Source organism: Triticum dicoccoides, chromosome 3B, assembly GCF_002162155.2.
Source record: "Triticum dicoccoides isolate Atlit2015 ecotype Zavitan chromosome 3B, WEW_v2.0, whole genome shotgun sequence".
NCBI lineage: Eukaryota > Viridiplantae > Streptophyta > Magnoliopsida > Poales > Poaceae > Triticum > Triticum dicoccoides.
In genome coordinates this window covers 76,331,374-76,343,499 of record NC_041385.1, presented here as the reverse complement: position 1 = coordinate 76,343,499, position 12,126 = coordinate 76,331,374, and the positions used below count along the sequence as shown (strand labels likewise).

The following is a 12,126-nucleotide window of genomic DNA, read 5'->3' as shown; positions in this document are numbered from 1 at the left end:
GGTTTTAGCTGTATTAGTGAGGTTATATGTATGATACTATTCGAGATGTATTAGTGATAATATTCGACGATGTACGGACGCAAGAGATGATTTAGTTTTGCTTATTGAATGCTGCTAATTTGAATACTAATTTGTTTTGCTTATTGAATACTCAAATTGGAGAACTACTTCTATTTTGAATGCTCAAATTGGAGAGCACTATTTTGTTTATGCAGCCAAATCTCCATGTCGTTGTCGCCGTCGTCCTCGTCACAGACCCCCTCCGACCTCGAGGTGAGACTAGCCAAATCTCCATGTCAATATGAGTCCTATAAGATATTTTGAAATGTTTTTGTTCATATTTTCAACCATTGAAATGCAATGACCATCAAGTTTGAATGCAATGACCATCAAGTTTGAATGCAAATAGGATATGTGCTTGCCCAAGTGGCCATGTTTGCAGGTAACACCTTCGAGTGGCCTATGTTTTGCCGGAGTGTTGATTAATTTTCGTTGAGGCAAATTTCAGGCGCTCGATATGTCCTTTTTTTTAGCAAAGGTCATGCCGGATTTTGCCGTGAATTTTGGCATGACTTGTGCTAGAATATGTAGGAAATATCGAGTGGCCTGGATTTTCTAGAAAGACAATTAAACGACATTTCGGGTTGACTTTAAGTCTATCGAGGCTCCATACATGACAATCAAAAAATGAGTGAGGGAGAAAGTCTGCACCATATATGAGAGAGGAAGAAACCCGACTGTTGTTGTGGGGGTCGTTTCTCCTTCTCCTTGTGCTAGACCTTTGTTATGCACCAGGGGAAGGAGGAGTAACGACCATCACCGTCGATCGAAAAATCAGTGAAGGAGTGTGTCCACCATATATGAGAGAAGAAGATAGCCGACTGTTGTCGTGGGGGTCGCTTCTCCTTCGTTCCCGTGTGCTAGACATTTTGGTTTAATGTACTCGGGGATGAAGGGAGGAGCGACCATCACCAACGGTCGAATATATACACCACGTGAGCTGAGAGTTTTCAAAAAAAAAAAGACTCGACGGACCGATAGTCAACTCGTGCTGAATAATAATGATCTAATTTAGTTTCTGTAGTACATATATTGAATTTTAGAAGTTTAATATTTGAATTATGAACATAGGAAATGTCGTCGAACGAAAGTCTCGAGGAGTGCTCTTGGTGCGACGACAACCGGGGTTTTGGCGACATGCCTCACTTGGTAGAAGGTTAGCGCTTCAGCATTAAGCTCCAGGAGACCTTCGATGTTGAAACGGTATGCTACGACGCAAAGTGTTTTTTCGTAATTAAGCTCGACTTCTACTACTTCAACATGTAATTTTCCTCTTTTACAATTCGACTAGCTTATCCTATGGCATGCAAGACGCTATGTCTTGGAGATGATGGATTTTGAAGATCATGAAAGTATGGAAACAAAGAAAAATCACCTAAGGTCCCATCATGGTATGGATTTTGAGGTAAATCTATACAATTCTGAGAGCGTATCCCATTTTGGTTGCCCGAATTGGGAAGCACTTTGCAAGATGTATGATTTTCATGAGGGTATGCTTGTCACCATGGATCTTGGTGATCCTGACATCGCCGAACACAATTTGGACATTTGGGTCCTTGTTCATACGCTTCCTATTCTACCGCTATGTGAGTTTCTGAAACATAGTTATTAAGTATATTGTTTATTTCAAAATAGTTGACAGCTTATTTCCATTGATAGCTTATTTTCATTCTTCAAAAAATGTGCGGAAGATGGTAGACAGAACCTACTACACCGATGGCTCAGAATTAACTTATCAGGAGAAAAATTATCTGATTGCATTTATTACTGATCTTGAGAATTACAATATGTATTATAAAACTCCTCCACATTATGGTCAATACGTGCCACTAGTGCATGTCTTGAACTATGCTAACATCCATGGAGATGTCATGGTAAGATTTTTTAGTATTACGACATCTGTGCATCTTTTGCATAAATTCTTCTAAAACTGAACTACATTGTTAACTACGAAGTTATTACTATGTTTTTCAACAGATAATTCCGCAGGAGTGTGTGCCTCATCTGATGTTTCAGAAAGGTCACCTTGATGTTTTGAATATACGACCAGGTCATCCTACGAATCACTCCTGTTCATATCGGATTTCTAAAACCAATGAAGACATGACAATCAAAGATTGGAAAAAATGTATGGTCACTCGTAGGAAGTTACTTGGAAGCAACATTATGCGAAGGGCAAGAATTGGAGACAGGATAATCTCCATTCTCCATAATGGAGAGTCAGGGCTTATCTTGTTTTATGCTATTTTACCTAAGAGAAGGTAGTAGGTCCTATGAGAGAGAAGTAGGTCCTAGGTACAATGTGTTATTATGTGGTACAATGTGTTAGAGTTGATGATGATGAGGAGTTGTGATTATGACTAGTGACCAACTTGCTATATGATGTCTCATTGATAAAAATGATGATCATGAGGAGGTGTTATATGACAATGATGTATTATGATGATAAGTTGTTAATGATATGATGATGATGATGATGATATTTATTATATCATTGGGTGAAAGAACCACATATTAGTTTCAAATGGATGTCCATTCACTTGAAACTAGTCCATGGTTCTTTCACGCAGTGATGTAATAACTCATTCTGATGTAAAAACAATCTCTAAATTGCTACTCTATGAAAACTTGTATAAAGGTGTATGAATACAACATGAAATAAAAAAGAAATAGAATACGGAATAATAGTAGTAGCGTGGGCTGCCAGAAGCGCAACTAGTAATTACCAGTAGCGCTCTTCCCAGGAAGCGCTACTACTAAGTGGATATAGCAGTAGTGCGGGTGGACACACGCTACTGATAATCTTTAGCTGTAGTGTCGTATTAGTAGCACGGCTACCCGCGCTACTGATAGGCCAAAAACACGCGCTACTGTTAGGCTTTTCCCTAGTAGTGTGACTCCATCAAATACCACATGGTGGCAATTCTAGCCTTGGGTTTGTCATGCACCTCCTCCTCATCAACAAAGTGGAAAGCTTCAAGAATCATGCCATCATAATTGAAGTCATCATCAAATGCATAGTCATTTTCTTCTGCATCCTTATCATCATCATCCTCATCATGGACCTTTTTGACGTCGTCGTCATTGTTGTCATCACTAGCTAGTCTCATCTCCACTCTTCCTTGTTCCGTCTAGATCATCACCATCGATTTCATCATCAAACTCTTCATAATTTTCATCATCACCCCCATCATTCTTGTTTAGGGCATCTTGCTCATTGCCGTTGTCGTCATCATCAACAACAACATCACCACCAGTCTCATCAATAATGCCCCAGAAGTTGGATTCATTGTCAAGATTGATGATATGCTCGACATTGGTAACCATTGGTACACCATTGCCATGAAAGCCAATATCTAGGGAGACAAGGCCGATGCCATGTACATCAAGAGGGGTGTCGTTGGCGGCATGGGTGACCCCGAAGAGTTTGTCTCCAAGAAACGCAACGTCAATCATACTGCGGACAACAGGGATTGTCCATGGCTCCGGCAACCACACACCCTTACCGTGTCGGACTAAGATGAGGGGGTAATTCCAGTTGTTGGTCATGACAGCGATGACGTCGTCGGGGCTCGACCTCATGAACATCTTGAAGATGTGGAAAACCTCGGAAACTTGGCCAATGATGCCGTCCAGCTCAGGGAGTGACACAGTTGTTTCCAAGAACAGATTGAATAGAAGTAAGTATGGCTCTTGTCAGCTTGCGTGGAGTCGAGGGCGATCCAGTCATTGGTGGAGCCGATGCACCTCAAGGAGCCATCAACGGTGGGGCTAAAAAAGGGCTCGCCGCTCGGGTGGACGGCCCAAGGGAATGGATCGTGGACGCGCTCGTGGCGCACGGCCGAGTGCTAGGAATGGCATACCGCACGGAACCGGGCGTGGTCATCGGGTGTAAGGCACGCAATGACGAGACCAAGGAGCTCTGGCGGGAGCTCAGACCATGACGGAATCGATGCCATCGTCTCTATGTTTTGCTTGCCTGGCCTGATCGTATATGACATGGTGAGGCACAGGTGTACCGAGTCCGTCTCTATTAGTTTCCATCTGGTTCGGGAAGTCCTTGTTGTGGCCGAGTTAGTTCAGCACCGTGATTAGTTCTGTTCCGGCCGGTTTTATGCGTCTGCAATGTGTTTTTTATATAGTACAATCGAAGTCGCTCACATACACGATCATATACTCACTCCTATGAATGCACACACGCACATCCTACCCCTATAAGCACATCCGAGAGACTGAACCGGTATACCATCTTGAGATTTTATGAAGTCACCATAGATGCCTGGCAGTCGACGGGAACGTTTATCCTTATAGAACAAACATCGCCGGAAGCCTGAAATAAATTCAGAAATAATGCGAGAACCAATGCCCAAGTCTAGAATTTGAATTCTTATTGGTTAAAGATACCACTGTCCTCCTAACCATTCAACCACATGTTAGTTCAGTGTGTGCAACGTGTTACTGTTACATGCACACCATCCTTTGAAATGACTAAAGCACTAGCCTTTTTCCTTTTATAAAATGACTAATGACTAAAGCACTAACTGGACAATAGATTGAGTTGTGCTAATGAAAGGCAACCTTGCCCGTCGCAACTGACAAACAAGCAAGAAGTATAGTTTATGTACTCATAGCAAGACAATCAAACATCTTTTTTCAGTACAAGTTTGCGCGCTTTACATGACCGGTCATCCAAATAGCGTCCAATTTGTATCTACCCACAAGTTTTGCCAATATTTATGGTCACTGGTTGGTGGAATTCCAAATGTTAGTACACTAATAATGGTGAGAGCATCTGCCTTATTATGGTCGCTATGGCTATGTAGAAATAATTTTATTTTTAATAGCAAAAATTCTTCACCTATGCAGGTTATTTCCTTTTTTGTGCAATAACTTCATACGCAGTCTATGCTGCAATGAACAAAGTGCCAAATGTTGTTGAGGGCGGTGTGTACGCGGTTGGCGAGTGTGGCCAGGAAGGTTTTTACTTAGCAGGGATGACAACATAATCTCCGGATCTAACCACCACCTCCCTCAACGTAGGCATATTTTTGTTCACTTAGGACTTTACTGTTGCTGACATGTCCTATTTTTCTTTATTTTGTAAAACAGTTTGTATTTTGGATGTGTGCATTCTAAATATGCAGAGGCCAGGTATTGCTCATCATGATTTGTATCTGCTTAATGCTATATTTAAGTTAATAAAAGCGTCCTTTATCGAAAAAAGACTGGATAATCAAGTAATTGTATTGAATTTTGTTAGTTGGGCATGGTCAGTCCCAGTGAAGCTATCAACTCTTCGATCTCATCAAAAAGAGAAAAATAAAAAGATACCGTGTTCTCTTCGGAGCAGACTCCTGCCCCACTTTATAAATGAAGTAAAACAATTGATCTATACAAGGTTGAGAAAATCCTTATACAGGCCGATCCAAACACTACAAAAAAAGACACATCCGTGACATTTTGGGTCGAACGAATTTTTTCTGTCATTCTTATGACACTTCTATGACGATAATTGTTACAAAATCTGGTATCATCATAGATGTGGTGGGCTCCTACTTCTATGAAAAAAATCATGAAAGAAAATGGGCTTTTCGTCCTGGGCGGGCCGGAGACGCAGCTGCATGCCATTTTTTGGGCCGTCCATGACGAAAAAACCAGTGGTAGAAGCGAGGGCGAGGAAAATATCAGGGATTTCCCGGTTACGGTAGGTGGTCGGGGCCGAGCAATGCACAGAGGGATTGCACGTTTCTCTCGTACACGTATGCGCGTGGGTGCGAGGCGTTGGGCTCTAACTGAACCCGAGAGAGGCGTTCGCCTACTGAACCTGAGCGATTGCACTGCCGGCTACGCGTTACTAAACCTGAGCGGTCGATCGATCTGGTTGTTAACTGAACCCGATCGAGCGATTCCTTCGCTACTGCTGCTAACTGAAGCCGATCAAACCTGCTGCCTCTTGATGAACAGTGAGCGGTTTTGGGGGTTGGATGAACAGTTCCCAGTGGGGGTTGGATGAACAGGACCCCGTGGTAGTAGCTAGAGGTTGTTGCCGCTGGATGAACAGGACCCCGATCGAGCAGGTTGGGGGTGGATGAACAGGACCCCCGTGGAGGGCTGGTTGAACAGTAGCCGATGGAGGGCTAGATGAACAGTAGCCCGTGGAGAGCTTGTTGAACAGTAGCCGGTGGAGGCTGGATGAACAGGAGCCCGTGGATGAATAGTGGCTGGTGGAGGAAGGAGGGAGACACCATGGATGAACAGTCGCAGGTGGAGGCTGGAGGAGGTCGACGGTGGATGAACAGTAGCCCGTGGAGGCTGGAGCGAGGAAGTAGACGGTGGATGAACAGTAGCCCATGGAGTCCCATTTTGTGGTACGCCACACCCCTCCCGATGAACATGACCCCATTTCGGCCATAGGAGGTCGAAGAGAAGTCCATCTCCTCTGTTTTGCAGTACGCCACACCACTCCCGGTCAACAAGACCCCGTTTTGACCATAGGAGGTCGAAGAGAAGTCCGTTTCCTCTGTTTTGCGGTACGCTAGACCCCTCCCGGTGAAGAGGATCCTATTTCGACCATAGGCGGTCGAATAGAAGGCAGTTTCCTCCGTTCTGCGGTACACCAGGCCTTGTTTCGGCTGTTCCATCCAAACCGGTTGGCTCCCGATGAACATGACGCATTTGGTTGCCTCCCGATGAACACGACGACGCAGTTTCTCCATTCCGACCCAGCCGGTTGGCTGCCGATGAACAGGACACCGTCGCTTCTCTCCGTTGCCTCTCCATGTACACGAGCCCTGGCCCGTATGTATGCACGAGTAAGCGTTTGAGACCCTGCCTGTATGTACCTATGTGGCCGTATTTACTTTCTTGCACCTTGACTGTAAGTACGTGTACATGATATTGACGGGACTACGTGACATGCTACGTCTGTGCCTCCACTTGTCAGAGTGGGTTTCTCGCATTCCACGCGGGTTTCTCTATCTGTAATATTATAAAAAACAGAGTCGGTGATGATGGTGTGCTGGCCATCCTGCAATATAGGCCGTCCGATTTATATCTGAAGGATAGGAAGGAAACTATGGCAATTTTGCAAAAAGATACCCACACCCCTCTCAACATTTGCAAATAAGGCCTTCCCTCATTCATCCTTTTCTCCCACAAGATAAACTACTCATACAAATGCATTTTGATGTTCCGTGCAACGCATGGGCATCTTGCTAGTAAATGTAGGTTTTTGAATGCGGCGAGGAGGCGGGTACAACTGGGAGTGCAGTGGGCGGCGCCCTCGACCAACGCGCCACTTAAAATGGTGGACACCGTGAGAGGTTGCGTCCGCTCTTACCCCCTTGAGCGTGGACCTTGATTGTGTACGTCTGGCTTTGAGGACAACATTATCCTTGACGGTGTACGTCACCCCTTGTGTCTAGATCTGAGATGCCACGTGTACCAGATGAATGACTCCAAGTTCGACCACCGTGATGGTAGGTGCGAGCCGAGGAACACTGTTGGAGATAGCCCCCTCATAATTTCCCTACATTGGTCGTTTGATTCATAGGATAGAATGCTATAGGATTTTTTCCCTATGAAATCATGTGTTAATTGGCAATCTAGCATCCACTCCAATTTTTTTCACTTCCTTTGTTTTTCTTGTGTCAAACACTCTGGTTTTTTAGGGGAACACTGTGTTAATGCTATGGGATTCAAGTGGACATGCCACTCCAATCCTTTATTTTTCCTATTCATGCGTTTTAAGTTCCTACGAAGAGAGTACATGTTCTAAATGATGTACCGCTGCAACGGCCGCCTATATTAATTAACCATGCTCTAAAAAGGTGGACCAACTTTGGCTATATTATATTGTACTAGGTTAGTAGGTGACCTTGCGCTTGGCTCTTCGCCTCTTTCGTAAGTAGAAGAATAATGATGGTACTACAGTAATACTTCTGGCAATCTGACACCAAATGAACTGCTGCACGTCCATCGCTTGGAAGCAAAAGTTTCTCCTCGTGTTGCGAGCCACCGCACACGCATTGGCGAGGGAGAAAGCATAGTAAGCAAGCTTCTCAGCGTTCTGCGAGTTGACAAGACACATGAAAGTTATTTAGTACTCTCTCCAAAAAGGGCCGACCATGTCCATGGCTACCATCCCGTGCTCCGCCATTGAGTACGTGCAATATTCACATGCCATCGAGGAGAAAAAATATTGCATAGTAGGCGCCATCGAAGTGCACGACTCACTTACGCACCGCTTATCTTATTATCTCCATTTTCTTGCATGACACGTGCACCTTGATGCTAGATGTCCCGCGTGCTGGCAAAAGGATGAACAAAGCTCATGTCAAAAAAATGAAGGAAATATGCCCTAGAGGCAATAATAAAGTTGTTATTTTATATTTCCTTCTATCATGACAAATGTCTATTATTCATGCTAGAATTGCATTAACCGGAAACTTGGTACATGTGTGAATACATAGACAAAACATAGTGTCCCTAGCATGCCTCTACTAGACTAGCTCGTTGATTAAAGATGGTTAAGTTTCCTAGACATGGACATGTGTTGTCATTTGATGAACGAGATCACATCATTAGTAGAATGATGTGATGGACAAGACCCATCAGTTAGCTTAGCACAATGATCGTTCAGTTATATTACTACTGCTTTCTTCATGTCAAATATATATTCCTCCGACTATGAGATTATGCAACTCCCGGACACCGGAGGAATACCTTGTGTGTTATCAAATGTCACAACATAACTGGGTGATTATAAAGATGCTCTACAGGTATCTCCGAAGGTGTTTGTTGGGTTGGCATAGATCGAGATTAGGATTTGTCACTCCAAGTATCGGAGAGGTATCTCTGGGCCCTGTCGGTAATGCACATCATATGAAGCCTTGCAAGCAATGTGTGAAGGAAATATGCCCTAGAGGCAATAATAAAGTTATTATTTATTTCCTTAATTCTTGATAAATGTTTATTATTCATGCTAGAATTGTATTAACCGGAAACTCAGTACATGTGTGAATACATAGACAAAACATAGTGTCCCTAGTATGCCTCTACTTGATTAGCTCGTTAATAAAAGATGGTTATGTTTCCTAACCATAGACATGTGTTGTCATTTGATGAACGGGATCAGATCATTAGGAGAATGATGTGATGGACATGAACCATCCGTTAGCTTAGCATTATGATTTTTACAATTTCATTACTACTGCTCTCTTTATGACTTATACATGTTCCTCAGACTATGAGATTATGGAACTCCCGAATACCGGAGGAACACTTTGTGTGCTACCAAATGTCACAACGTAAATGGGTGATTACAAAGTTGCTCTACAGGTGTCTCCGAAGGTGTTTGTTGGGTTTGTCGGATGTTGGGTTCCGGCAGACCCTTGAGGTTCGAACTCAGGGGTGCGCGCGAAGATCTCTCCCCTATCTATCTACGTTCGATCATCTCATGAGATCTAAGCTGAAAATGATGAACAACTCAAAGAACACGAGATTTATACTGGTTCAGGCCACCGTTGTGGTGTAATACCCTACTCCAGTGTGTGGTGTAGTGGATTGCTTCCGAGGCCGATGATGAACAGTACAGGGGAAGAACGGCCTCGCGAGAGGTGTTCTTGGGCTGGTGCGATGAACTGCTTGGGTGAGTTCGATCGCCTCTCTCTCTCTCTAGTCTTTCCAAAATCTCGCCCCTACTCTATGGTGGCTAGCCCTATTTATAGAGGCCCTAGGCCTCTTCCCAAATATTGAGCGGGAAGGGCGCCAACAACGTCCATTTCTAAGGGGAACATCTAGTACAAGTTATCCTGACTAAAGTTGGTCTTCGGCTGCCAAAAGCACTGGAGATGATGTCGTCTTGGGCTCCACGGTGACCTCCATCCTGCCGCTCCGCTGGCCTTGGTCTCGTTGCACTGAAATGGCAACCTTTGCCTGATGCCTCGGTACTCCACGTCTATGCTTGCCCCCTTTGCACCAAAGAGGAAACAAGGACACTGCGCAGGCCGGCGCCCACCTGGTCTCGATCATCATGGCTTGCGTCACGAGCACCTCGCGAGGTACGCTGCCTTGATCTCTCCGCCTCCTCGCGAGCCTGCCTGGCGAGGCCGTCCCTGAGGAAGCCTTGCGTCGTCCGCCCCGCGAGCCTTGGCCCCTCGCGAGGGTCTTGAGTCTTGTGCTGATGAAGATGGGCCGTACTGGGCCTCCACTTGAGCCACGCCGCAGGCCGCAGGCAGGCAAGTCTGGGGACCCCCATTCCCAGAACGCCGACAGTAGCCCCCGGGCCCAAGGCACGCTCGGACTTGGCTTAGCGGAGAAGCGAAAGGGCAAGTGCGGAGCGCCGCGGGCCCCATCAGCCTGCGGCCTTGGGCGCCGCGTGGCGGTTGATTGGACGTGGGCATCTCCGCTTCCACACGCTGCCTCGGCAACCGCTCGAGTTGACAAGTCCTTGCATGCAGAAACGGGTCATGATTACCTACGAACTTGGAGGCCAACAGTTGGCTTCCTTCCGGTTATAAATGCTGGAGGACGCAGGCCTCCGCCGTGCATCTCCCTCCTTGCCTCCTTCTTTCTCCCCATCCCAGCTACTCGCCATCTTCCATGGCGCTGCCAAAGAGGTTCCCGGCTGCAGAGAAGGGGAAGGCTCGTCAGGAAGAGCCCGACCCTTCCCCAGCCAAGCACGGCCGAGGCCGTCCACGCAAGCATCTTGTGGCTCCCATAGTGGCTTCCCGCGGTCGTAGAGACGACCCCCCGTGTGGTGTTGGGCGCCAGATTGTCGAGGGGAGGCACGCCGTGACTGCATGGCCTTCCAGGCCGCGCTTCCACTCGACATAGGTGCTGTGGGAGTTCGTCGTGTGGTCGGCGGACCCGGCTAGCACCTGGCTCCAGCATCCCCGCTTCTTTGTAGGTGAACTTCCAGCTGGCGCTCCGGGCGGCCTCTGGCTTCAAGCGGACGGTTGCTGCAGCAAGTCCTCTTGGGCTTCGTTGGAGGTCTCCGTCGCCGGGAATGCGGCCCTGACCCGCGGCTAGCAAACGTTTGCCCGCGCACGCGGCCTGACCCAGCGGTGCACCCTTCACTTCAAGTTCGATGGCGATGCCACCCTCTACGTGAGGGTGTTCGGAGAAGACGGTCGCCGCACCGGGTGTTTCCTCAAAGACGATGTCCGCGGCTAGGTACCCAGCCTCGGCGATGATCTGGATGATGATGATGGCAGGCGCATGGTCGGGGGCGCTCGAGGTTCGCCAAGCTTCGGCGGCACTCCTTCGGACATCAGCTCCTCTAGTGGTGGCCGCGACCATCCTCCATGCCGTCGTGCCCGCCTTGAGGGAGGTAGCAGGTCAGCCCACCGTCGCGCCTCAGTGAAACGCGAGGAGGAGTCTGATTGAGCTCCGGAGGCAGTATGAGCTCTCGCGGCGAGTTGGTGCCGAGAAAGTCGCGTCTATTTTGTTTTTCCCCCTTCCCTGCATAAAGAGAAAATAGTGTAGGGCCCCGTGGGGGCGTGTTGGACTGTTCTTGTTAATTACCATGCTGCTTCCGCCATTTTGGTGCTGCGTTCTTGGGCCGCATGCCCGCATGCAGGAATTACTTAGCTCGGGGGCACTTGTCGCGGTCTTAGCTTCTCGAGGCCGAGGCCTCACCGCGCGCTTCGTGTCCTGCAAGTATTAGTTAGGAGGGGTAGCTTCCGTTCTCGGTTGCGGAGGCGACCGACTCAGGTCTTGTGTTCGCGTCGCGATGCTCGTGGGGCACGGACTGGGAGGGGTGCTCCCGTAGTGGACTTGGATAGGAAAGCCTCAAATGATTGGGGCAGAAAACACTCGCGAGGGCGCCCGCGTAGCCCCCTCGCGAGACTTACGCGAGAGAAAATGAGGCAAGTGGGTGAAAAAGACAAAGAGTCACAAGCTAAGGACGGCAACAACTCCAACAAAACTTCACATAGGAACGAACAAGCCAACTACAGAAAGCAAATGAAAGAGCCGCGTCCGGTACCTAATCTAGTCTTCGACGTCTTCTCACCAGCACGGAGCTAAGTGCTGCCACTGGGCGTGGGCGGGAGCCCCCGAGGC

The 12,126-nt window shown here is 47.1% G+C and overlaps 1 long non-coding RNA gene across 1 annotated transcript; it reads left to right on the top strand.

Annotated features, from left to right (window-relative positions):
• The first annotated feature begins 214 nt into the window (after positions 1-214).
• On the top strand, positions 215-1,392 carry LOC119280840. Its single transcript, XR_005138193.1, has 3 exons — positions 215-273; positions 1,132-1,263; positions 1,352-1,392. It is a non-coding gene; the product is annotated as an uncharacterized LOC119280840 (long non-coding RNA).
• The last annotated feature ends 10,734 nt before the right edge of the window (positions 1,393-12,126 follow it).